At 41.7% G+C, this 24789-nt stretch overlaps 1 long non-coding RNA gene and 1 other non-coding gene across 2 annotated transcripts in view; both read left to right on the top strand.

Moving 5' to 3' along the window:
- LOC123387932 overlaps positions 1-24789 on the top strand; it is a 41707-nt gene that overhangs the window by 4893 nt on the left and 12025 nt on the right. The gene's annotated exons all lie outside the window — the stretch shown is intronic.
- On the top strand, positions 13454-13555 carry LOC123387967. Its single transcript, XR_006602456.1, has one exon. It is a non-coding gene; the product is annotated as a U6 spliceosomal RNA (small nuclear RNA).

Below are 24789 nucleotides of genomic sequence, written 5' to 3'. Positions count from 1 at the left end.
AGAAAATTATCTAAAGACTGAGGCCTGGAGTACTCTAGCATTTAAGGACTGGGGTGGTAATGAAGCCAGCAAAGGAGACAGAAAGGTCAGCCACTGAAAAAAAGGAAATCAGGAAAGGAAGCAAGGAAGAGCAACCAAATCAATTGCTAATGGGCTATAATTAACTGTTGGCCATAGCAATGGAGGGATAAGTATGGAAGCCTGATTGGAATGGGTCCAAAAGAGAGTGGTAGGAACAGAATTGGAAAGGAGGAGGATAGGTAATTGGGCGGGGAGAAAGGGGAGGGAAGAAAAGTGGAGTGATAATTCAAGGGATAGGTAGGGTCAAGAGAATAATTTTTAAAATTATTTCATCCACAAATATTTTAGTATTTCTGAAAGATAAGATTCTCCGGGCGCCTGGGTGGCTCAGGCATTAAGTGTCTGCCTTTGGCTCAGGTCATGATCCTAGGGTCCTGGGATCAAGCCCCGCATTGGGCTCCCTGCTTAGCGGGAAGCCTGCTTCTCCCTCTCCCACCCCCACTGCTTGTGTTCCCTCTCTCACTGTGTCTGTCTCTGTCAAATAAGTAAATAAAATCTTAAAAAAAAAAAAAAAGATAAGATTCTCCCTTAAATGAATATACCTCAATACCACCATCATACCTAAGAAATTAATACCTAGTATCATGGTCTAACCCAGTCAATCTTCAATTTTCCCTGATCGTCTCATAATTTTTTGGCTACCAGGTTTACAGAGAGATAATTCATATACTATACCATTCATCCATTTAAAGTATATAATTCAACAGTCTAGTATATTCAAAGAGCTGTACAATCATCACTACAATCCATTTTGTTTTAAAGATTATTTTAGAGACACAGCATCAGCAGGAAGGGCAGAGGGAGAGAATCTGAAGCCGACTCCACTCTGAGTAGGGAGTGGACACAGCGCTCGATCTCACAACCCTGAGATGAGGACCTGCGCCAAAACCAAGAGTTGGATGCTTAACAGACTGTGCCACACAGGCGCCCCTACAAACCATTTGGAAAAGCTTCATCAGCCCAAAAAAGAAACCCTGTACTTATTAGTCATCACTACCCATTTTTCCTCAGTCCACCAGCCCAAGGCAACCACTAATTTATTTTTTTGTCGCTGTGGATTTTCCTGTCCCAGACATTTCATATACATAGAATCTTACAATATATGACCAGCTTCCTTCACTTAGCATGTTTTCAAGGTTCTTCTATATTGTAGCATGTGACAGTACTTCATTCTGTTTTATTGCCAAATAAAACTAAATGGAGGCAGCTGGTTGGGCTCAGTCAGTTAAGTGCCTTCAGCTCAGGTCACAGTCCTGGGATCCTGGGATGGGGTACCTGGTTGGCTCATTTGGTTAAGTCCCTTCAGCTAAGGTCATGATCCCAAGGTTCTGGGATTGAGCCCTGCAATCAGTTGAGCCTGCTTCTCCCTCTCCTCTCTGTTCATGCTCTCTCTTGGTATCTCTGTCTCTCTCTCAAATTAAAAAAAAAAAAAAAATCTCATTTATATGTAAATATACCACACTTTGTTTATCCTAGTTGATGGACATTGGGTTGTTCCAAACTACTTCCTGGCTGTTATGGATAATGCTACAATGGACATCTGTTACAAAACTTCATGTGGACATGTTTTTGGTTTTCTTGAGTATATAATTAGGTTTGGAGTTGCTGGGTCATATAATAACTGTATGTTTAACCTTTTTAGGAATGGCCAGACTCTTCCATTGTGAAGATTTCATTTTACATTCCTACCAACAGATTATGAGGGTTCTAGTGGAGATATCCTCACCAACACTTGTTATTATGTCTTTTTTATTATACCAGTCCTATTGGGTATATAGTGATACTTCATTGTGGCTTTGATTTGCACTTCCCTGGTGACTAATGACGTCAAGCATCTTTTTGGTGCATATTGGCCATCTCGTATATCTCATCTGAGAAATGTCTATTCCAATGCTTTGCCCACTTTTTAAATTGTATTGTTCTTTTTATTATTGAGCTGTAAAGGTTCTTTATATATTCTAGACTTAAGTTCCTTAGCAGATAGATGTTTTGCAAATATTATCTCATATCCCATGAGTTGTCTTTCCACTTTCTTGACGATACTTTCCAAAGCACAAAAGTTTGCCATTTTAGTGTCCAATTTACCTTCTTTTTCATTTGTTTCTGTGTGGTGGGTATCTTATCTGAGTAACCTTTGTGTAATCCTGTGTATTTGTAGAGTCTTATACTTTTGATTCCTACATTTAGGTCTTTGGTCCGTTTTAAGTTAATTTTTATATATGGTCTGAGGTAGGGGCCCAACTTCATTCTTTTACAGGCAGCTTTCTAATTATCTCACCACGGTTTGTTGGAAAGCCCATTCTTTCTCCATTGCATTGTCCTGGCACTCTTGTCCAAAACCAGTTGACTATAATAATGTATGGGTTTATTTTTGGACTCTAAATCTATTCTATCAATGTATGTGTGTCTTTTTATGCCAGTGCACACTGTTTCAATTACTATAACTTTGTAGTTTGTGAAATTGGGCAATGTGAGTCCTTCAACTTTTTCTTTTCCAGTTGTTTTGGCTATTTGGGATTCCTTGAATTTCCATATAAATTTTCCAGTCAGTTTGTCCATTATTGGGGGAAAAAATGCAGTTGTGATTTTGATGGGAATTTACTGAATCTGAAAATAAATTTGAAGACTATTGCCATTTTGGGGAATTTTTGGTTTTGGGGTTTTTTTTAAGATTTTATTTATTTTTTTGACAGAGAGAGAGAGAGGGTGTAAACAAGAACACAAGCAGGGGGAGTGGGAAAGGGAGAAGCAGGCTTCCTGCTGAGGCAGGGAGCCAGATGTGGGGCTGGATCCCAGGATCCTAGGATCATGACCTGAGCCAGAGGCAGAAGCCTAATGTCTGACCCACCCAGGCACCACCCGACTATTGCTGTTTTAATAATAATAAGTCTTTTGATTCATGGTCATGGAATGTCTTTCCATTCATTTAAATCATCTTAGCTGCTTACAATGCTTTGTAGAGTTTTCCTAGTGTAAGTTCTGCACTTCATACATTAAATCTATTCTTAAATATTTTCCTTCTGATGCTATTGTAAATGGAATGGTTTTTCTTTATTTCATTTTCAGATTACTCATTACAAGTGTATAGAAAAATAATTTTTGCATGTTGACCTTGTATCCTGCAACCTTGCCACACTCATTATTTTTTTAGTGGATTCCTGAGCATTTTCTAGATACAAAATCATGTCATTTACAAAGAGATTGTTTTTGCCTCTTCCTTTCCAGTCTGTATCTCTCTCATTAGATTTTCTCGGCTGATTTTTTTCCAGCTAGAACCTCTAGTACAATGTTGAATTGAAATGGTGAGAGTGGATATGCTTGTCTTGTTCCTTAAGCATTCAGTCATTTGCCATTAAATGGTTGCGGAGTTTGTATATATGGCCTTTATCAGATTGAGAATATTTTCCTTTGGTCCTCGTTTGTTGACTGTTTTCTAATCATTAAAGGCTTTGGATTTTGCCAAATCTGTTTTCTTTGTCCGTTTTGATGATAATGTGACTTGTCCTTTATTAATATGTGTTACACATTAATTGGTTTTCAGATATCAAACCAACTTTCTGTTTCTGGGATAAATCCCACTTGTTAGTGGTGTTATAGTCCTTTTTATGTGTTGCTGAATTTTTATTTGTTTCTGTATTGTTGGAAGACTTTTACATCTATATTCATAAGGGATATTAGTCTCTAATTTTCTAGTGATAGCTTTGTTTTTGGTATCAGAGTAATAGGGCCACACAGAATGAGTTCGGAAAATGCCCTCCTCTTCTGCTTTTGTTCTTGTTTTTTGTGTGGTTTTTTGGAAGAGTTTATGAAGTATTGACATTTATTGTTTTTTTTAATGTTTTATATAACTCCCCAGTGAGGGATGCCTAAGTAGCTCAATCAGCTGACTGCCTTTGGCTCGGGTCATGATCCCAGGGTCCTGGGATCATCTCCCGCATAGGGCTCCTTGCTTGGCAGGGAGTGGGCTTCTCCCTCTGCCTGCTCTGCCTACAACTGTCCCTGCCTGTGCTCTCTCTCTCTCTCTCTCTTTCTCTCTCTCCCTCTCTGACAAATAAATAAATAAATAAAACTTTAAAAAAAAAAATTCACCAGTGAAGCCATCAGGGCCCTGGCTTTTCTTCGTGAGTACTTTTTTTGTTTTTTTTTTGTTTGTTTGTTTTTAAAGATTTTATTTATTTATTTATTTATTTGTCAGAGAGAGAAAGAGAGCACAGGCAGGCAGAGTGGTAGCAGAGGCAGAGGGAGAAGCAGGCTCCCTGCCAAGCAAGGAGCCAGATGTGGGACTCGATCCCAGGACACTGGGATCATGACCTGAGCTGAAGGCAGCTGCTTAACCAACTGAGCCACCTAGGCGTCCCTCTTCGTGAGTAGTTTTGTTTTATTTTGCTTTTTTTGTTCTTTTATTTTAAGATTTTATTTATTTATTTGACAGAGATCACAAGTAGGCAGAGATGCAAGCAGGGGGTGGAGGGAGCAGGCTTCCTACTGATCAGAGAGCTCGATGCGAGGCGCTATCCTAGGATCCTGGGATCATGACCTGAGTCAAAGGCAGAGGCTTTAACCCACTGAGCCACCCAGGCGCCCCTGTCATTTGACTTTTTTTTTTTTTTTTAAGATTTTATTTATTTATTCGACAGAGAGAGATCACAAGTAGGCAGAGAGGAAGGCAGAGAGAGAGGAGGAAGCAGGCTCCCTGCTGAGCAGAGAGCCCGATGCGGGACTCGATCCCAGGACCCTGAGATCATGACCTGAGCTGAAGGCAGCGGCTTAACCCACTGAGCCACCCAGGCGCCCTCATTTGACTTTTTTATTACAGTTTATGCAAATCAGGATCCAAATGCCAATTCACTGCATTTTAGTTAGTTATTTGTCTCTTAGGTCTCTTTAGATTCCCCCCATCTCATTTTTCCTTGATATTTATTAATTGCAGATATCTAATTATTTATTCTCTATATTTCCCACATTCTAGATGTTTCTGATTGTATTCCTGGGAGTCTCTAATATATTCTTCTACCCCCTACATGCCTGATAATACTGTATGGTGTATTCTGATTCAGGTTTGGGTTTTTTAGCAGAACTACTTAATACATCCATCAGGAGACACATAACTTCAAATTTTCTGTTTGTGAAGTTAGCAATAATTAGTGACCATTGCCTAAGTTTATTGTTATAGTGGAATAGTTCAATTGAAGGCAAAGTAAATAAAGCAGAGTAAGTGGGAGTACCCATCAATCCAGAGCATGTGGGACTCTAGCTAAACATCTTTACCAAGTTATCTTCCTCTTTGGGCCTCAATGTTCTTATCTACAGAATGGGGGCATAAAGGACCTCTAAGGTTTCTTGCTATTCTAATATACTCTATTCTAATATACTCTTGCTATTCTAATATACTCTACTATTAGAGTAGTATAGCTACTCTTGCTATTCTAATATACTCTAATAAACTCTAAACACTGAAGTAGTGAACTTAATCTCTAGCAGATATAATATGGGTGCATTAAAAGGATCCATCATGGGCACCTCGGTGGCACATTCGGTTAAGCGTCCAGCTCTTGATTTCAGCTCAGCTCATGGTATCAGGGTTGTGGGATCAAGCCCTATGTCAGGCAACATGCTCAAGTGGGGAGTCTGCTAGAGATACTCTCTCGCTCTCGCTCTCACCTGCCTCCCCCCACCCCCGCACCTCCTAGCTCTCTCTCATTCTATCAAATAAGTATTGAAAAAATAATAATAATAAATAAAAAAGGATCCATTAACATTGTATTTATTCTTCCCATCTCAGACTACTTGGGTTCATTTCAAAACCAGAGTTTGTCAATTATTAAATCCAATCATGTATGTAACAAAGTCAGTTAAAATCATTGTAAAAGCAGGGAGATTATGGCAGAAGTCTTGGTTCCTGGATTCTAGTTCTGGCTGTACCTATTCTCAGCTGGTCACATTCTCTCTCTTTATTCACAAAATAAAACATTATATTAGTGTTCTCTAAAGGCCTATTGGCTTTATGATTCTATGTCTTTTGGTGATTTTTCCCCATGTTTTTGAGGATGATATTTTTATTAATATTTTCAGCCCCTGTTTTTACCTGTTTTCTAATCATATTCTACTCAGCAACTGATTGACACGTACCTGCCCTAGGTTATCAGTTCATGTATGAGATGCATCTTTGGCATAGAAAACTTTCTCGAAGTAAATACATCAAAATATTAGCAAGTGAGTATCTGTGGGTGGTAAAATTGTTGGTCATTTTTAAAACTTGTGTCTATATTCATTTTATTTTATCAACATAATGTTTTTGTAATTTTTTAAGAGTCATTCTTAAAACATTTAATAACGTATTTTTGATAACATGTCCTAATGACCAAATCACCAAACTCTATAAGAAGATTTCTTTCTCTTCCTATGGTTTCGTTAGGCAATATCTCCCACTCTAAGTTAGTCTAAATGCTTTAGTATTAGGGAGTTAAATTTTTTTTTTTTTAAAGATTTTATTTATTTATTTGACAGAGAGAGATCACAAGCAGACGGAGAAGCAGACAGAGAGAGAGATAGAGGGAAGCAGGCTCCCCGCTGAGCAGAGAGCCCGATGCGGGACTCGATCCCAGGACCCCGAGATCATGACCTGAGCCAAAGGCAGCAGCTTAATCCACTGAGCCACCCAGGCGCCCCAGGGAGTTAAATTTAATTAGATGGCTTTACTGAATGTTCAGTAATCTCAGTGAAAAAATATCTTATGACTACAGAAATTAAAATTCATGAAGAATAGCAGCAATGCATATTGTTATCATCCTTCATAGCCCATATGGAATCTGAATTTGTACTACTTGGGAAACTTTGTTAGAGAAGTGATATGTTACAGAAATATTTGGGCAGAGTCAGGGTGTGTCTTTTTTATGTGATGAAAACAGAAGATCAGAAACTAGTTTGCTAAATTGTGTTCATAACCACTCCCTCTCTCAGTACTTGACTTACCTAGTAAGTATCACCCACTGAAAGAAACAGGACAGGTGTCTGACTTACCTCTCAAGGGTTTCCTCACCTGGCAAGGTTTTATGCCACCCATATGCCCATCTTTAAACACCTTAGTGACAGTTACTGGAGAATGTGCCCTATAGCCATGCACTCACTGTGTGACCTAGACAAGTCACTTAACCTAGTCACAAGCAGCAAGGTCACTTCATCTTTAATGAAAAGGATAATTCCAGTTTGCAATATTGTCACAACTGGTGAAATTGACATTAGAAAAAATGCATTTCTTGTAACAAAGGCTGTACGAAAGTGACTGTTTTACCATCAGAACCATGACAAATCTGGGGTTCTGTGAATAGCTCTGATGCAGAACAAATGATTAAATAGCCCTTTAAACATTACATGTTGCCCAATATGTTATAATCCAGATCTGTTGAGGCTTATTGAAGACCATTCCTTACCCTTAGTAAGAACAAAGGGTAAAAGCCGAAAAGGAAATAACCTGACATATTTGTCAGTAACCTAACTGTTCGGGGATGTCAGCGCCCATCAGTGAGGAGTCTGAAGCAACTGGTCCATGCCAATTCACAGATGGACTCACCAATGGCCTGATCAACCCATCCAAATGCAGAGACCTTTGAAACCAAGTGAAGTACTTCTCTATTTTTACATTATCTAATAGCCTCTCCTTTGCCAGAACTTGACCTGCCCCTGGGTAGACATAGCTAGAAAGATACAGTTTTTACACTCAAGGAAGTCAGTTTAGTAAGGAAAACAAATTACTATATAGTTACAACAGTGGTGGAACACAAAACACGAAAGGGGTTACTTAGCAGGTGTGGGTAGGTCAAGGAAAGCTGAGGAGGAATGAAGGGAATGCTCTTGAGCTAAACCAAACAAAACATTGAAACTCACCCTTATGACATTCAGTCTCAGAACCAGAATGATGATTTAGACTAGTTCCCATTTGGATAGTGTTGGGTTTTTTTGTTTTTTGGTTTTTTTTCTAATAATTTCAAGCAACTCTAAATCTTTCCATCTTAGCAAGGTCATTTAGAGTTTCATAGATAATATTTCCCCAAATGGGCATATTCTGACTTGTGGGCCATCACATACACACGCATACTTCACAGTCATGCAGCAGAGTGAGAACAGAGCTCATTAGCTGGGCCAGAATATGTAAATGAAACTGCCCCACTATGTCTGCTTTAACAAAATAACAAATCCCTGCCTGTATTTGTTCACTTGTATTAAGGATAAAATAATTCCAGCTATGCATTGTAAATTGCAGAGTATGCCTGACTGTCATGCATGGGAATCTGTGCTCCTCCAGAATTGCACAATTGTGTTTCTTCTATTTTTGTTTTTGCCACGTTAATTATATCATGTAGGACTTGAAATAAAGGTGGAGTCTGTCACTCTGCCAGCTTGCAGTTTAAAATTTAAATGGTGCATTAAGAAATCAGCAAATTTTTAAATTATTTATAAGATTTGTGTTTGCCATATTTCCTAGCTGGTGTTATTTATTTAGAGTTTCCTGTTCCTGGGTGAAATTCTCTTGCCTTCTGCTGTTTACAATAGCTTAAGTCCTATTTCTCCTTTCTGATCATCCTTATATTCATGCCCTATTTGCCAATTTTCTTTATTGCTTCAGCTAATTTCTAAACCAATCATAGCATCCACAATATTAGTTGTTTACAGTCACTAAACTAAGATGCCCAAACGTATTTGGATTTTCTTAATTCCCAAAATTTGCCTTTGCTCATGCATGAGTTATCTGTGTAACTCCCCTATGAATGTCTCTCTCTCGTGCATTTGGCTACACTGCGTTTCCCTGCGTCACCTACCGCACTGCACTGGCATTCTGAGTCATCTGGGATCAGGCACCCTCCCTGCTATTAACTGTGTAATATTTAAATTCCACTTACCAGTCTTCTTTTGAGTTCAAATACCACGTGAATTAAACTGACTGTAGTTGCTTTCAACCTGTAATTCCTGATTGTAACAGGTATTTGCCGACTCTTGAAGCTAACAGGTTTGACTAGAAGTTGACAGTTCTTACTCCCACAGAACTATATATTTTACATTTATATGAATTCAGAAGGTAAAATCATACCTTTCTTATCAGTCAGGACTTTTTGTTCATTGATAACACAGTATCTTACTTTAAACAAAAAGTATTTGAAAAAAAAAAAGTATTTGTACCTTACCTCAGAAAATAAATTAGATTCCTCTTAGTGCCAACCAAGGGGAAATTCAGAAAATTTTATGACAAAGAGACTACCAACCACTTCAAGGGATTTACCAGACAACTGCTGGTATAGATTACAAAGACAATGCTAATCTATACCTACATGAGAAGCCAGGACATTTGCCTCGTGGGAAGTGGGAAATTTGACTTTGTATTTTCAACTTGAACATATGAAAAATATAGCTTTCCTAAAAGTTGTCCAGGGATTTGAGATCACCAGGATTTATCCCTCCTGCTTGGTGGAAATGGTCGAGGAGAAGAATTACAGCAAGGGATGTCTTGACAAAGCCTCAAAATCTGCCTTAGGATCTTGGAAAGTTGGATCGAGAAAGTACCTTAGAGATCATTTCTTCCATCACACTTGTTTGTGAGAAAACTGAAGTCCACGGTAGTGAAGAGATTCACGTAAAGTCTGGCACTCCTGGTTAGTGACAAATTCAGAACTAGACCTGGATAATCCTGCCCCATTTTAGTAGTCTGAAAGCCAGCTGGCAAGGAAATTTGAACTCTCTAACAGAAGGTATCCTATATCCAGCTCCTGAACTCCCCCTTCTCTGAAAATTAGGCAAACAGGTTGGAATATTTTGAAAACACTGATTATAAAGTGGAAAGACATTTCTGTTCAGACTTGCTAACTGGAAGTAAATCTTTGGCTTCCCCAAGACGAAGGAAAGTCTTAGTCATGAGTTTAAAGTTAAAAACTGATTGTGTCACCAGCCTGAGAGCAAACAACATATTTTAGAAGCAGTATGATGAAATTAGAATGGAAGGAAAGAGTTAACAGAAACTTTTGAGAGCTATCTCACAACAGTATGAGTTATTTTGTATTTTTTTGTTTGCATTTAACAAAGTATCAGGCATACAAAAAAGAATACAGGGACACCAGGGTGGCTCAGTCAGTTAACCATCTCTGCCTTCAGCTCAGGTCATGATCTCAGTCAGAGTTCTAGAGTCCAACCCCACATCTGGCTCCTTGCTCAGCATGGAGCCTGCTTCTCCCTCTGCCTGCTGCTCCCCATGCTTGTGCCCTCTCTCGCTCTCTCACTCTCTCTCTCTGCCAAATGAATAAATGAAATCTTAAAAAGAAAAAAAAAAAAGAATAGAAACTGATGAATTTCTTGTGTTGCCCCACCTGACCCCATTTCCACCTCTCCCTTCTGAATTTGGACTTACAGTTTCATACCTGTTTTGTTTTTCCTATACATAAACGTATACGTAAGTGATATTTAGTAGTGTAAGTGCTATCATACTGGATATATCTTTCTACAACTCACACCCTCCCCTTTCTATCTCAATACTATGCTTTTGGGATACGTCCTATGGAAAGAAGATAACTGGAGTGTTAACTTATTTTTAAGTACTCTGTATATTCCACTATATAAATGTTTTGACATTTATCTAATCTCCTATTAATGGACATCTAGTGAGTTTCCAGGGTTTTGATTTGTTTGCTGGGATTTTTTTGATCTATAGAAACATTTTTTTAAGATTTTATTTATTGGCGCGCCTGAGTGGCTCAGTGGATTAAAGCCTCTGCCTTCGGCTCAGGTCATGATCCCAGGGTCCTGGGATCGAGCCCTGTACCGGGCTCTCTGCTTAGCCGGGAGCCTGCTTCCTCCTCTCTCTCTGCCTGCCTCTGTCTACTTGTGATCTCTGTCAAATAAATAAATAAAATCTTTTTTAAAAAAATATAAAAGATTTTATTTATTTATTTGACAGAGATAGAGAGAGAGCACAATGGCAAAACAAGCAGATGGAGAGGGAGAAGTAGGCTCCCCGCTGGGCAGGGAGCTCGATGCAGGGCTCAATCCCAGGACCCTTGGATCATGACCCAAGCCAAAGGCAGACAATTAACCAACTGAACCACCCAGGTGCCCCGCTGTATAAACATTTTTATAAAACTATTGATGCTTGTATGTGTAAGTTTCTTAGTGACATTTCTGAGGTCTTGGCACATGCATATCTTCAGCTTGACAAAAAGATCTCAGAAATAACTAATAGAATATGAGAGTGTCTAGTACTAGCACTATATATTTTCAGAGTTTTAATTTTTTATTAATTTTTAAGAGTCTAAAGTGATATTTCCTTATGGTCTTAATTTGTTTTCCTGATTCCTCATGGGACTGGGTGTCTTTCCATGTTTTCACTGGCAATTTGGATCTCCTTTTCTCCCTGGGTCACATTTCAGATAAATGCTTTATTTTTTTATTATTGATTTTTAGGAAATTCTTCTATAGTCAGGATATAAATCTTTCATAGCTATATGCAACCAATATCTTCTCCCCATCTGGAATTTGATTTTTTACCTTTTTGTTACGGTGTCTTTTTTTTTTTTAAGATCTTATTTATTTGTCAGAGAGAGAGAAAGAACACAATAAGGGGGAGCAGCAGACAGAGGGAAAAGCAGACTCCCCCATTGAGCAAGGAGCCTGATGCAGGGCTCTATCCCAGGACCCTGGGATCATGACCTGAGCTGAAGGGAGATGCTTAACTGACGGAGCCCCCAGGCACCCCATGTTATGATGTCTTTTTTTTTTTTTTAAGATTTTTTATTTTATTTATTTGACAGAGAGACATCACAAGTAGGCAGAGAGGCAGGCAGAGAGAGAGGAGGAAGCAGGCTCCCTGCAGAGCAGAGAGCCCAATGCGGAACTCGATCCCAGGACCCTGAAATCATGACCTGAGCCGAAGGCAGCGGCTTAACCCACTGAGCCACCCAGGCGCCCATGATGTCTTTTTATGATCAGGTTTATCAATCGTTTTTTCATTGATGAATGCTTATTATTTCTTCCTAAAAAAGAAAATATGTCCCCACTCCAAGGTAATAAGGATATTCTCTTGTAGTTCATCTAGGTTTGGGTTTTGTTTTTTTTGTTTTTTTTTTTTTATTTGTCAGAGACAGAGGGAGAGAGAGCGAGCGAGCAAGGCAGACAGAGAGGCAGGCAGAGGCAGAGGGAGAAGCAGGCTCCCTGCTGAGCAAGGAGCCCGATGTGGGACTCGATCCCAGGACCCTGGGATCATGACCTGAGCCGAAGGCAGCTGCTTAACCAACTGAGCCACCCAGGCGTCCCCGTCTAGGTTTTTTTAGGTATAGGTTTTTTACAACCTTTAGGGCTTCTATACATAGAGAATTTACTTTTTGGTTGTGGTGTGAGGTAGGTAGTGAATTTTTTCCAAACTGACAACCAGTTGTTTTAAAACCTGTTATTGAAAATGCCATCCTGGAGCAGTGAGCCCGATGCTGGGCTTGACCCCAGGACTCTGAGATCATGACCTGAGCCAAAGGCAGAGGCTTTAAGCCACTGAGCCACCCAGATGGCCCACAGTCCCCACTTTTAAGAAACTTAGAAACTCAGGGCGCCTTGGGTGGCTCAGTGGGTTAAACGTCTGCCTTTGGCTCAGGTCATGATCTCAGGGTCCTGGGATCGAGCCCTTCATCAGACTCTCTGCTCAGCGGGGAGCCTGTTTCCCCCTCTCTCTCTCTGCCTGCCTCCCTGCCTCCTTGTGATCTCTCTCTCTCTCTTTCTGTCAAATAAGAAAATAAATAATTTGAAAATGCCATCCTTTTCCCAAAGGTGAGTAATGGCACTTTTGACATATGTTTTAGATTCTCTTTTGGTTCTGTCAGGTTATTTTTTTCATCCCTGTGCCTTAATGCACATCTTAATCACTATATCTTGATAGTAAGTTACAGTATCTGGAATGGAGGAACGCCTGGCTGGCTCAGTCAGTTAAGCATCTGCCTTCGTCTTGGGTCCTGATCCCAGACTCCTGGGTTGGAGTTCCACATTAGGCTCCTTGCTCAGCAGGGAGCCTGCTTTTCCCTCTGCCTGCCACTCACCCTGCTTGTGGTCTCTCGCTCTAACAAATAAAGAAAATCTTTTTTAAAAAGTCTGGAAAGTAAGCCCCTGCCTGTCAAGTAAACACAGTGGGAGCTAGCTATATTTGAGCTATCTCTCTTGAACAACCCCTCCCCCTTCCCCCGAAAAAGAGGATGCATACTGCAAGAAAGAAAATCCAGAAGGAGGCTAGCAAATGTGCCAGTGGGCAGTCAGTGGCAAAGCTGGAATCCTGGAACTGGAGATTGATATCCCGTACCAAGGGGAACTGTGGTCTGTGCAGATCTGTGGGGGCCTCCTGAGAGCTCACACGGTGCTTGCTTTGGCAACACAGATACTAAACTTGGAACAAAACAGAAGATTAGCATGGCTCCTACACAAGGGTGACACTCAAAAAAAGAGTTCACACATGTGTCCCATGAGAGGTCCAGACTTTGGACACCTGCCCACAGAAAGCACTGTGGGCACAGTGTTACGAAGTAAAACAACAGCTACCACAGAGAATTCCAGTTGCTCCCAGTGCAGTAAAAAGACAATTATTCTGAAAATGAAGTTAAAACAATTCAACTTCTAATAGCATCAAGAATAAAATACTTAAAGGGGCACATGGGTGGTTCAGTGGTTTAAGCATCTGCCTTTGGTTCAGGTCATGATCCCAGGGTCCTATGATCGAGTCCTACATCGGACTCCCTATGGAGCAGGCAGGCTGCTTCTCGCGCTCGCTCTCTTTCTCTCTCTCTCTCTCTCAGATAAATACATGTACTTTTTTAAAGATTTTATTTATTTATTTGACAAAGAGATCACAAGTAGGCAGAGAGGCAGGTGGGGGGGGGCGGTACAGGGAGCAGAGAGCCCAGTGCAGGGCTTGATCCCAGAACCCTGAGGTCATGACCTGAGCCAAAGGCAGAGGCTTAACCCACTGAGCCAACCAGGCACCACAATAAAATATTGAGGAAAAAAAAAAGTAAAATATTTAGGAATAGATTTAACAAAAGAAATAGAAGACTAATACCGAACATTGTTGAAAGAAATTAAGGAAAACGTAAATAAGTGGACCAGAAGTTTTTTGTTTTTTTTTTTTTTTTTTTTTTTTTTAAAGATTTATTTATTTATTTGACAGAGAGAGATCACAAGTAGGCAGAGAGTCAGGCAGAGAGAGAGGAGGAAGCAGGCTCCCCGCCGAGCAGAGAGCCCGATGCGGGACTCGATCCCAGGACCCTGAGATCACGACCCGAGCCGAAGGCAGCGGCCCAACCCACTGAGCCACCCAGGCGCCCCCAGAAGTTTTAATATTAACATACTCTTCGGGGCACCTGGGTGGCTTAGTCAGTTGAATAAGAGAGGGCTCTTGGTTTCAGCTCAGGTTATGATCTCGGGGCCAGGGATCAAGCCCTGTTTTGGGCTCCACGCTGAGGAGGGAGTCTGCTTGAAGGATTCTCTCTCCCTCTCCCCCTCCCCCTACTCACACACACACTCTTTCTCTCTCAAGTAAATAAATAAATCTTGGTGGGGAGAAAGCTCTCCAAGGAAAGGAAAAGTGAATTGGGAATTGGGGGAAGCTGGAGGGGGAGACAAACCATGAGGGACTGTAGACTCAGAAACAAACTGAGGGTTTCAGAGGGGAGAGGGGTGGGGGGTTGGGTGAGCCTGCTGGTGGGTATTATGGAGGGCATGTATTGCATGGAGCACTGGGTGTGATGCATAAACAATGAAACTTGGAACACTGAAAAAATAAAATTTAAAAAAAAAAAAACTCTCCAAAATGATCTACAGATTCAGTGCAGTCCCTATCAAAACCTCAACTGCCACCTTTGTAGAAACAAACACAGTGATCCTACAATTCCTCTGGGAAGGCAAAGGACCAAGAGAAGTCAAAACAGGACCAAGAGAAGCCAAATCAATCTTGGAAAAAAAGAACAAAGTTGAAGGACTGACAGTTTCTGATTTTTGAAACTCACTACAAAGCTACAATAATCAAAATAGTGTGGTACTGGGGCACCTCGGTGGCTCAGTTGTTAAGTGTCTACCTTCAGCTTGGGTCATGATCCCAGGGTCCTGGAATCAAGCCCCGCATTGATCTCCCTGCTCGGCCGGAAGCCTGCTTGTCCCTCTCCCATTCCCCTGCTTGTATTCCCTCTCTTGCTGTTTCTCTCTGTCAAACAAATAAAATCTTAAAAAAAAAAAAAAAATAGTGTGGTACTGGCTAAGGATAGACCAGTGGAATACAATTAAGAATCAAGAAATACCCTGGGGATAAAAATATATGTTTATAAAAAATAAAAAATTAAAAAAAAATGAATCAAGAAATAGGGGCACCTGGGTAGCCCAGTGGGTTAAAGCCTCTGCCTTCAGCTTAGGTCATGTTCCCAGGGTCCTGAGATCGAGCCCCACCTCGGTCTCTGCTCAGCGAGGAGCCTGCTTCCTCCTCTCTCTCTTTGCCTGCCTCGCCGTCTACTTGTGATTTCTCAAATTAATAAAATAAATAAAATTAAAAAAAAAAGAATCAAGAAATAAACCCCTGCATCTACAGTCAATTGATTTTCAACAAGGAGCCACAATAATTCAATGAGGAAGGAATAATTAGTCTTTTAAACAAATGGTAGTGGAACAATTGGACAGCTATGTATAAAAGAATGAAGTTGGACCCTTTCTCCACTCTGTATATAAAAAATGATGTGAATCTAAAACTGCTCGTAAGGAAAAAAAAATGGACTCTAAATAGATCAAAGACCTACATGTAAGATCTCAACTGTAAAACTCTACAAAGAAAACATAAGATGGGGGGCGCCTGGGTGGCTCAGTGGGTTAAGCCTCTGCCTTCAGCTCAGGTCATGATCTCAGGGTTCTGGGATCGAGCCCCACATCGGGCTCTCTGCTCAGCAGGGAGCCTGCTTCCTCCTCTCTCCCTCTTTGCCTGCTTCTCTGCCTACTTGTGATCTCTCTCTCTCTTTGTGTCAAATAAATAAATAAAATCTTAAAAAAAAAAAAAGAAAAGAAAACATAAGATGGGGTGCCTGGGTGGCTCAGTCCTTAAGTTCTGCCCTCAGCTCAGGTCATGATCCCAGAGTCCTGGGATTGAGCCCCACATTAGGCTATCAACTTGGCAGGAAGCCTGCTTCTCCCTCTCCCATTCCTCCTGCTTGTGTTCCCTCTCACTATCTCTCTCTGTCAAATAAATAAAATCTTAAAAAAAAAAAAAAAGACAAAAGAAACCTTAAATGTCCTTATCCTTAGATTAGGCATTGGTTTCTTAGATATGACACCAAAAACAGGCAACAAAAGGGAAAAAAAAGGATAAATTCAATTTAATTAAAATGTTAAAACTTTCGTGCTTCATAGGACACTAGTAAGAAAGGGGAAAAGAGCAACTGGGTGGCTCAGTTGGTTAAGCAACTTCCTTCTGCTTAGGTCATAATCCTAGAGTCTCAGGATTGAGTCCCACATCAGGCTCCCTGCTCAGCAGAGAGTCTGCTTCTCCCTCTGACCCTCCTCTCATACTCTTTCTCTCTCTCAAATAAATAAATCTTTTTTAAAAAAGGAAAAAATAACCTAAGAAATGGAAGAAAATATTTGTAAATCCTACATCTGATAAATGTCTAGTCTCCAGAATATTTAAAGAACTCTTAGGACTCAATAATAAAAAAAAAACAAGTAACCTAATTTAAAAATGAGCAAAGGATCTGAAGAGACATTTCTCCAAAAAAATATGCAGATAGCCAGTGAGCCCATGAAAAGATACTTAATATCAGTAGTTACTAGGGAAATGGAAATCAAAACCACATTGAGAGGGGCACCTTGGGTGGCTCAGTCCGTTAAGTGTCTGCCCTTGGCTCAGTTCATGACCCCAGGACCCTGGGGTGGAGCCCCACATCAGGCTCCCTTCCAAAGCTCTCCCTCTCTATCTGTGTGCCACTCCTCCTACTTGGGCTCTCTCTCTCTTTCTGCCAAATTAATTTTAAAAATAGATAGATAGATACCACACACACTAAAATGTCTATAATTTAAAAACAAAAAACAAAACCAGGGACACTTGGGTGGCTCAATCAAGTTCTGCCTTCAGCTCAGGTCATGCTCATAGAGTCCTAGGATCGAGACCCACACCAAGCTCCCTGCTCAGTGGGAAGCTTGCTTCTCCCTCTTCCACTCCCCCTGCTTGTGTTCCCTCTCTCTCTGTCAAATACATAAATCTTTTTATATATATTTTAAAAGGAAATAAAAATGATTTTGGCTCAGGTCATGATCTTGGAGTCATGGGATCAAGCCCCACGTTAGGCTCGGCACTCAGCAGGGAGTCTTGTTAAGATTCTCTGTCTCCCTTTGCCCCTTCCCCCCGCATTCTCTTTCTTGCTCACTCAAATAAATCTTTAGTAATAGTAAAATAAAATACTAGAGATGCTGGTCAATGGTATAAGAAGATGAAAAGAAATAAGCAATATAAGGATTGGAAATAAAGAGACAAGCTATCATTTTGTGAAAAACAATATGACCAACATAGAAGTATCAACAAAATTAACAAATTATTGCAGCAGGTTGGATGTACCACATTTTACTCAATCTGTCCCCTAATGGAATTTGAACTGATCTTTTGCTATTCAGTTGTGCCATATGAATAATTCTGTGCACAGGTTGCTATCTATTTGTGGGGGTAAGCCTTCAGGGTAAGTTTCTGGAAATGGTATTGCTAAATCAAGAAGTAAAGGCATATGAAATGTTGTCAGCCAGATTGACTCCAAATTGTTGCAGTGTTTTGTACCCCTTACTTTAACAATATAAGAGTGCCTATTTCTTCACAGTCTTTTTTTTTTTTTTTTTAAGATTTTATTTATTTATTTGACAGAGAGAAATCACAAGTAGTCGGAGAGGCAGGCAGAGAGAGAGACGGAAGCAGGCTCCCTGCCGAGCAGAGAGCCCGATGCGGGACTCGATCCCAGGACCCTGAGATCATGACCTGAGCCGAAGGCAGCGGCTTAACCCACTGAGCCACCCAGGCGCCCCTCTTCACAGTCTTAATAACAAAATCAGACATTTGTATTTTTGTCCATCTGATAAGTGAAAAGTGATATTGGCATCTTATTGTAGTTTTCATTTATATTGTATTAATAAATGTAATAAATAATAATTATAATTACTATATAATTATAAATATAATAATTAATATAACAATAAATAATAATAATAATAAATCTTTTTCTACATTTAGGGCTGTCTTTCCTTGTCTGTGCTGTTTACTCATTTTTGTATTGAGATTTTGCTCATCAGTTTTTAATAAGCTTTGTTTCTTATAGTTAAAAAAAAGAAGGGAGGAGTGCCTGGGTGGTTCAGTGTGTTAAAGCCTCTGCCTTCGGCTCAGGTCATGATCCCAGGATCCTGGGATCAAGCCCCGAATCCAGCTCTCTGCTCAGCGGGGAGCCTGCTTCCTTCTCTCTCTCTCTGCCTGCCTCTCTGCCTACTTGTGATCTCTCTCTGTCAAATAAGTAAATAAATAAAATCTTTAAAAAAGTAAAAATAAAAGAATGGAACCTGAATGTCTACAATATAGAGATGGGTTAATTATTCTGTGTCCATACTGTACATAGTATTCTAGTGGAATACTATACAGCTATGAAAGATCAAAGTTGGTTACATGTGCTTCTATCAGAAGATCTCCTCACTACACTTAAAAAAAAAAGCAATGTTTAGGGGGCATCTGGGTAACTCAGTCAGTTGGGCATCTGCCTTTGGCTTAGGTCGTGATCCCCAGGGCCTTGGATCGAGCCCCATGTCAGGCTCCCTGCTCATTGGGGTGTCTGCTTCTCCCTCTCAATCTGCCCTGTTCATGCTCCCTCTATCTCTCAAGTAAATAAACCTTAAAAAAAAAAAAAAAAGCAATGTTTAGAATAATTTCAATACTATGATCCCATCTGTAAAAACGATAAGGCTATTTATAAAGCCATACATGAGAAACTTGTGTTTTCCACAGGGAAGTTTGCTGAGGGTGAGGATGAAGAGAAAGGAGGTTTTTTTGTTTTGTTTTGTTTTGTTTTGTTTTCATTTTATAGCCTTTAATATTGCAAACTCCGAGCCTCCACTCCAGACCTACTAAAGCAGAAACTGGAGATAGGCCAGGCACTGCTTTATCAAACCCTCCAGGTGATTTTGATGCATGCTAAGTCTGAGAATCACTGTTCTAGATCAGTGCTACTAAATACGGCCCTCATGCCACCAGCAGCATCACCAGGGAGCTTGCTGGAAATGCAGATTCATGAGCCTCCAGCCTGAACTCCTAATCAGAATCTCTGGGTGGGGCCCAGGAATCTGTGATTTTAAAAAGCTCTCCAGATTATTCTGATGCATACAGAAGTCTGGGAATCACTGCTCTAAATTTCTCTCAAAGTTCAGCTCTCTCTCTTTTTTCTTTTTTTAAGTGAAAATTAGTTTTAAGAGAAGAAAAAATAATTCCATGTTCATGAGTTTCATTGAACAGACTAGGCCTCACTTTATCTTTTCTCACCTTATGAGTAACACAAGTACATTTAAACGAGTAGATTTTGTGGGGGGCCTGGGTGGCTCAGTCGTTAGGCCATCTGGCTTTGGCTCAGGTCATGATCTCAGGCTCCTGCGATCGAGTCCCACATCAGGCTCCCTGCTCAGCAAGAAGCCTCCTTCTCCCTCTCCCACTCCACTTACCTGTGTTCCTGCTCTCACTATCTCTCTCTGTCAAATAAATAAAATCTTTTAAAATAAAAAATAAATAAATGAGTGATTTTGGGACGTCTGGGTGGCTCAGTTGGTTAAGCATCTGCCTTCTGCTCAGGTCATAATGCTTGGATTCTGAGATCGAGTCCCTCGTTGGGCTCCTTGCTCATCAGGGAACCACCTTCTCCCCTTGGCTGTCGCTCCCCCTGCTTGCACTCACTCTTTCTCTTTGACAAATAAATAAAAAATTTTTTAAAAATTACATCAGTAGATTTAAATAAAATTTAAAAATAAATAAATAATAAAATTAAATTAAAGTTTTAAAATAAAAATTATTTAAATTTTTTTTTAATTACATCAGTAGATTTCAAACTTATTTTGACTGGGACTCAGTGAACAAATGCACTTTATATCCTGATCAAGTGCACGCACACACACACCACACATGTAATCAAAGGCACAGTTTTTTTTTTTAAGGTTTCTTACTGTGGTTAATGCTCTCTGATATTTTTCTATTATTTTTTTTTTTCTTTAAAAGTGATCATGACTCAGACTGTCTAGCAGGATAGAAATCAAGCTCAAGCCAGAAAGAAGGGAGAATAGACTTTATTGAAGATATAGAGAGAGTGTGTAAATATAGACAGAGTGTCCAGGAGACTCGGGAAGGAAAGAAGTGAGTCTTGTCTTTGCCTAGCTCCTGGGGTTTTTATTGAGGATTGTGGTCCTATTCATGTGATGGATGTGTCTTCTCAGGCAACCAGGAACAAAGATGTATTTAGGTGTCCTCTGTGTCACTGGCCCTGGAGCCAGTGGTCTCAGTGAGTCAGTGGTCCTGGAAAATGTTCAGGACAACCCCACCTAGTCATTCCTTAGATATTATCTATTGGACCAGAAGACTCCAAAGAAATTGTTAACCCTGGGGTGCCTGGGTGGCTCAGTCGACTAAGTGTCTGACTCTTGACCTCTGCTCAGGTCTTGATCTCAGGATCTTGAGTTCAAGACCCGTGTTGGGCTCCATGCTGGGCATGGAGCCTACATTAAGAAAAAAAGCATTGATTTCTTGACCTTTACAAGGAGGACATACTGTAAGGTGTGTATGTAGGGTAGGAGTCCTAGCAAGAATAGAAATAGAGGGGGCACCAGTCAGTTAAGCGTCTTCCCTCAGCTCAGGTCATGGTTTTGCGGTCCTGGGATAGAGCCCCTCATCAGGCTCCCTGCTTAGCAGAGAGTCTGCTTCTCCCTCTGACCCTCTCTCCTCTCATGTTCTCTCTCACTCTCTCTCTCAAGTAAATAAATAAAATCTTTTTTTAAAAAATTTAGAAGTAGGAAAGGGAGAAAAAAGGCAGCTCTTCATGGGGTCCCTTCAGATTCCCTCTTTTTTTTTTTAAGATTTTATTTTTAAGTAATCTCTATACCCAATGTGGGGCTCAAACTCATGGCTCTGAAACTAAGAGTTACAAATTCCACCAACAGAGCCAGCCAGGCACCCCAGTTCTTCCCTATCTCAATCACTACTTTTACTTTTACTACTTTTACAACCCGTAAGTGGGTTGAAATACAGTGTTTGAAAAACATTACACAAGTTCTTTTGGGAGAGAGTAGAGCTATAGAGAAGGTAAATTTCAGAGGTGAATATAGTTTTCAGAAATGTGAATGCTAATCAGCAGTAGAACTTCATTTTTTTTTTTTTAAGATTTTATTTATATGTCAGAGAGAGAGTGAGCACAAGCAGGGGGAGCAGCAGACAGATGGAGAAGCAGACTTCACACTGAGCAGGGAGCCCGATGTGGGGCTGGATCCCAGGTACCTGGGATCATGACCTGAGCCAAAGGCAGATACTTAACCACCTGAGCCACCCAGGTGTCCCAGTAGACATAGAACTTTAAAAAGTACACAGAACTCACCAATTAAAAGGCAGGGGGGTGGGTTGCGGATGGAACAATAGGGGTGCCTGGGTCGCTCAGTCAGTTCAGCGTCTGCCTTCAGCTCAGGTCATGATTCAGGAGGCACAAGATCAAGCCCCATATCTAGTTCCCTGCTCACTGCTAAGCAGGGTGTCTGTTTCTCCCTTTCCCTCTGCTTCTCCCTGCTGTTCCCCACTTGTGCTCCCTCTCACTCACTTTCTCAAATAAATAAATAAAAATCTTGAAAATAAATAAATTTTTAAAAAGGAATAATAAATAGCACTTTAATAAAATCTGGAGCATAAAAAAGAAGCAGACTAATTCTCCCAAATAAAGACAAAGTTAGGGGTGCCTGAATGGCTCAATTGGTTAAGCATCTACCTTCCGCTTGGGTTATGGTCCCAGGATCCTGGGATCACAACCCACATCAGGCTCCCTGCTCAGCAGAGAGCCTGCTTCTCCCTCTCCTGCTCCCCCTACTTGTTCTCTCTCTCTGTTTCTCTCTGTCAAATAAATAAATAATCTTGAAAAATCTAAGAAAAAAACTAGCTATATGCTGATGATATGCTGATGAAACAGTGATAGATAAAGGTTGAAATTAAGCAAACAGCAGTTACAAGTGTAAAGTTTTTTCCGGCGAGATAAACACAACACCAGGCAAAGTGGGTGCAAGGCAAGATTTATTAAAAACGCTCTCCGGCGAAGTTTCAGGGCTCAGGAGAAGGGGAGCCAGGAAAGTTGCGCCGGGAGGAGGTGGGCACCCTCGGGCGAGGTTCCGCCACTCTGGAAAGCAGAGTGGCGGAAGTCGCACCCAAGGCAGGGAGGAGGGGGCTTTTAAGGGGTCTCGGAGGAAGCTCAGGGGTCTTTTGGAAGTTTCCCTTATTTGGATATCCCACCTGCTCATCGGGATCCCATTGGTCCACGGGAGCCCGGGGCGGGGGTCTCAGATTCCTGCTTGGGCCTTTGTTCTCCTGTCCGAGCTCAGGTCTTGTGGCGGGAACTTTCGCCATCTTTGGTAGCCCTTCCTGCCAGCCCAACATTCCGACCTTTTGCTTAATATAATGGTGTCAAGGGCGTCGACTCCATTCTGGCTACTTCCTGCTGACAGGGGGCGTCGTCATAGGGGTAGTCGGAAGTGGGCAGGGGAGAGTAGGGCTGGAGGCAGAGTTGATTGACAGATACTCAGGCAAGTTCTTGTAGGCGACCCTGCAAGTACCGGAAAAGACAGGGAGCAACTGAGATTAGGAGGAGGATTATGCTTACAGGTCCCGCCAGAGGGAGCAGCCAGGTTACCCAGTTGTAGGGGTCCAGGCCCCAGGAGGATGTGTCTCGCCACTGTGCTTGGATCCGATCCCTGAGTTCTTTGATCCTGGAGGTAACTATATGATTGGTTAACAAAGTAACAACATTCTTCATTTAATAATAGGCAGGTCCCCCCTTTTTCGGTGGTCAGAAGGTCTAAGGCCCGTCGGTTCTGTAGAGCTAAGGCTGCCAGGCTGGTGACTTGCATCTGTAGGGCTGTGAGGGAGTCAGCAACCCGTTCCGTGTCATCATTCAGGGCTTGGGAGAGTTTGTAAGAAAAAGTCTATGGAGGTTCCTATCCCCGCTGTTCCAGTTGCCACCCCTGTGGCTATTCCTGCCCCTGTTATGAATGGGAGGTGGGCAGCCCTTCCTCCATGGTGTTGGGGGGAAATAGGATGGACAGCAGCTGGGATTCAGAGTAGATGGTGGTAGGAGATAGTAGAATGAATATACAGCCCAGGGAGTCATTAGTGGTCAGGCAGCGATAGATTCCCTGAGGGCACAAGAGAAATATTCCCAAGGGAGTACAGTACAGGAGGGAGGAATTAGTGATATGGCAGCTGCGGTGGTAAGGGAGGACACATTAATAATAGGTATGTTTTCCCCCGATGGGGCCCATATGGACCGTATTATTTGTGGCCCTGAAGTTGGGGAGTGGCCAGTCAATAGGGTGGGGTATCCCTACGACAAGGAGTGAGGTAAGGTAGATAGGATAAAAGAGGTGGGGAAATGGCTGGAGGGCTGTGATTTCTAAGAAAGGGCCGGACGTATAGTAATTCAAATGGGCTTAAGCCTGAAGACCCGCGGGGCGTAGCCAGGAGTCTGGTGAGAGCCATAGGCAGAAGTGTAGGCCAGGAAAGACGGGTTTCTAGAGTAGGTTTGGTGAGTTGGGCTTTGAGCAGCCCATTGGCCTTTTCTACCTTACCAATGACTGTGGGTGGTATGGGATGTGAAGTTTCCAGGTTATGTTGAGGCTCTCAGCTACCTGTTGGGTTACACTGGAGATGAAGGCAGGTCCGTTGTCCGACTGGAGGGTCCGGGGCAATCCGAACCTCGGGATGATGCGCTCGATGAGTATTGTAGCCACTACGTCCGCTGTTTCCCGGGCCATGAGGTATGCTTCGATCCAGCCTGTGAATGTATTTTATGGCGAGGCATGGGAGTGAAGTCCAGGTGTCAGTCTTCCCCCGGCTGATGACCTCGGAGCTGTTGGTTAGGCCCTGGTCTGCAGATTCCTCCTTGTGAATTCACGGCAGAACAGGTTTTGCAAGCCCTGTGGACAACTTCGATTACCTTAGATAAGGAAGGATGATAGAACAATGGCTGAAGAAATTAGTGGAGAGCCTATGGGCCACGATGGAGGGATTGGTGGATGTCAGTAATCAAGGTGTGCACCAGATTGCCTGGCAGGGCAATCCTGTCCTGGATCCACCCCTTATCTGGCAAGGGTTTAGGCAGTAAAGTTGCAGGGTTTAAGCGGGGGGAGGTAGAGAGAGAGAGATGCGGGTTCTCTAGGAATAGCAGATGGAATAGCTGGAGACGGGAGTCAGATGGGCCAGGGATCGGTGGCTAAGGAGCTCTGTGAGTCAGCAGGAGAGTAGACTATGATGGGCTGCCCTAAGGTCATGTTGAGGGCCTTAGAGGGGGGTACTTGATATCCCTTGGCCCCCAGAAAGCTAAGTAGGGTGGAGGTGTCGTCTTGGGAGACCGAGAGGGAGGGGCTACAGAGGAGGAGGTCATCCACATATGTAGTAGAGTCCTGGCCTTA

The sequence above is a fragment of the Mustela putorius genome, unplaced genomic scaffold (assembly GCF_011764305.1).
Source record: "Mustela putorius furo isolate JIRA1106 unplaced genomic scaffold, ASM1176430v1.1 tig00003867_pilon_pilon_pilon, whole genome shotgun sequence".
Taxonomy (NCBI): domain Eukaryota; kingdom Metazoa; phylum Chordata; class Mammalia; order Carnivora; family Mustelidae; genus Mustela; species Mustela putorius.
The sequence above is the reverse complement of the archived record's forward strand: the minus strand, read 5'-3'. Positions and strand labels throughout refer to the sequence as shown.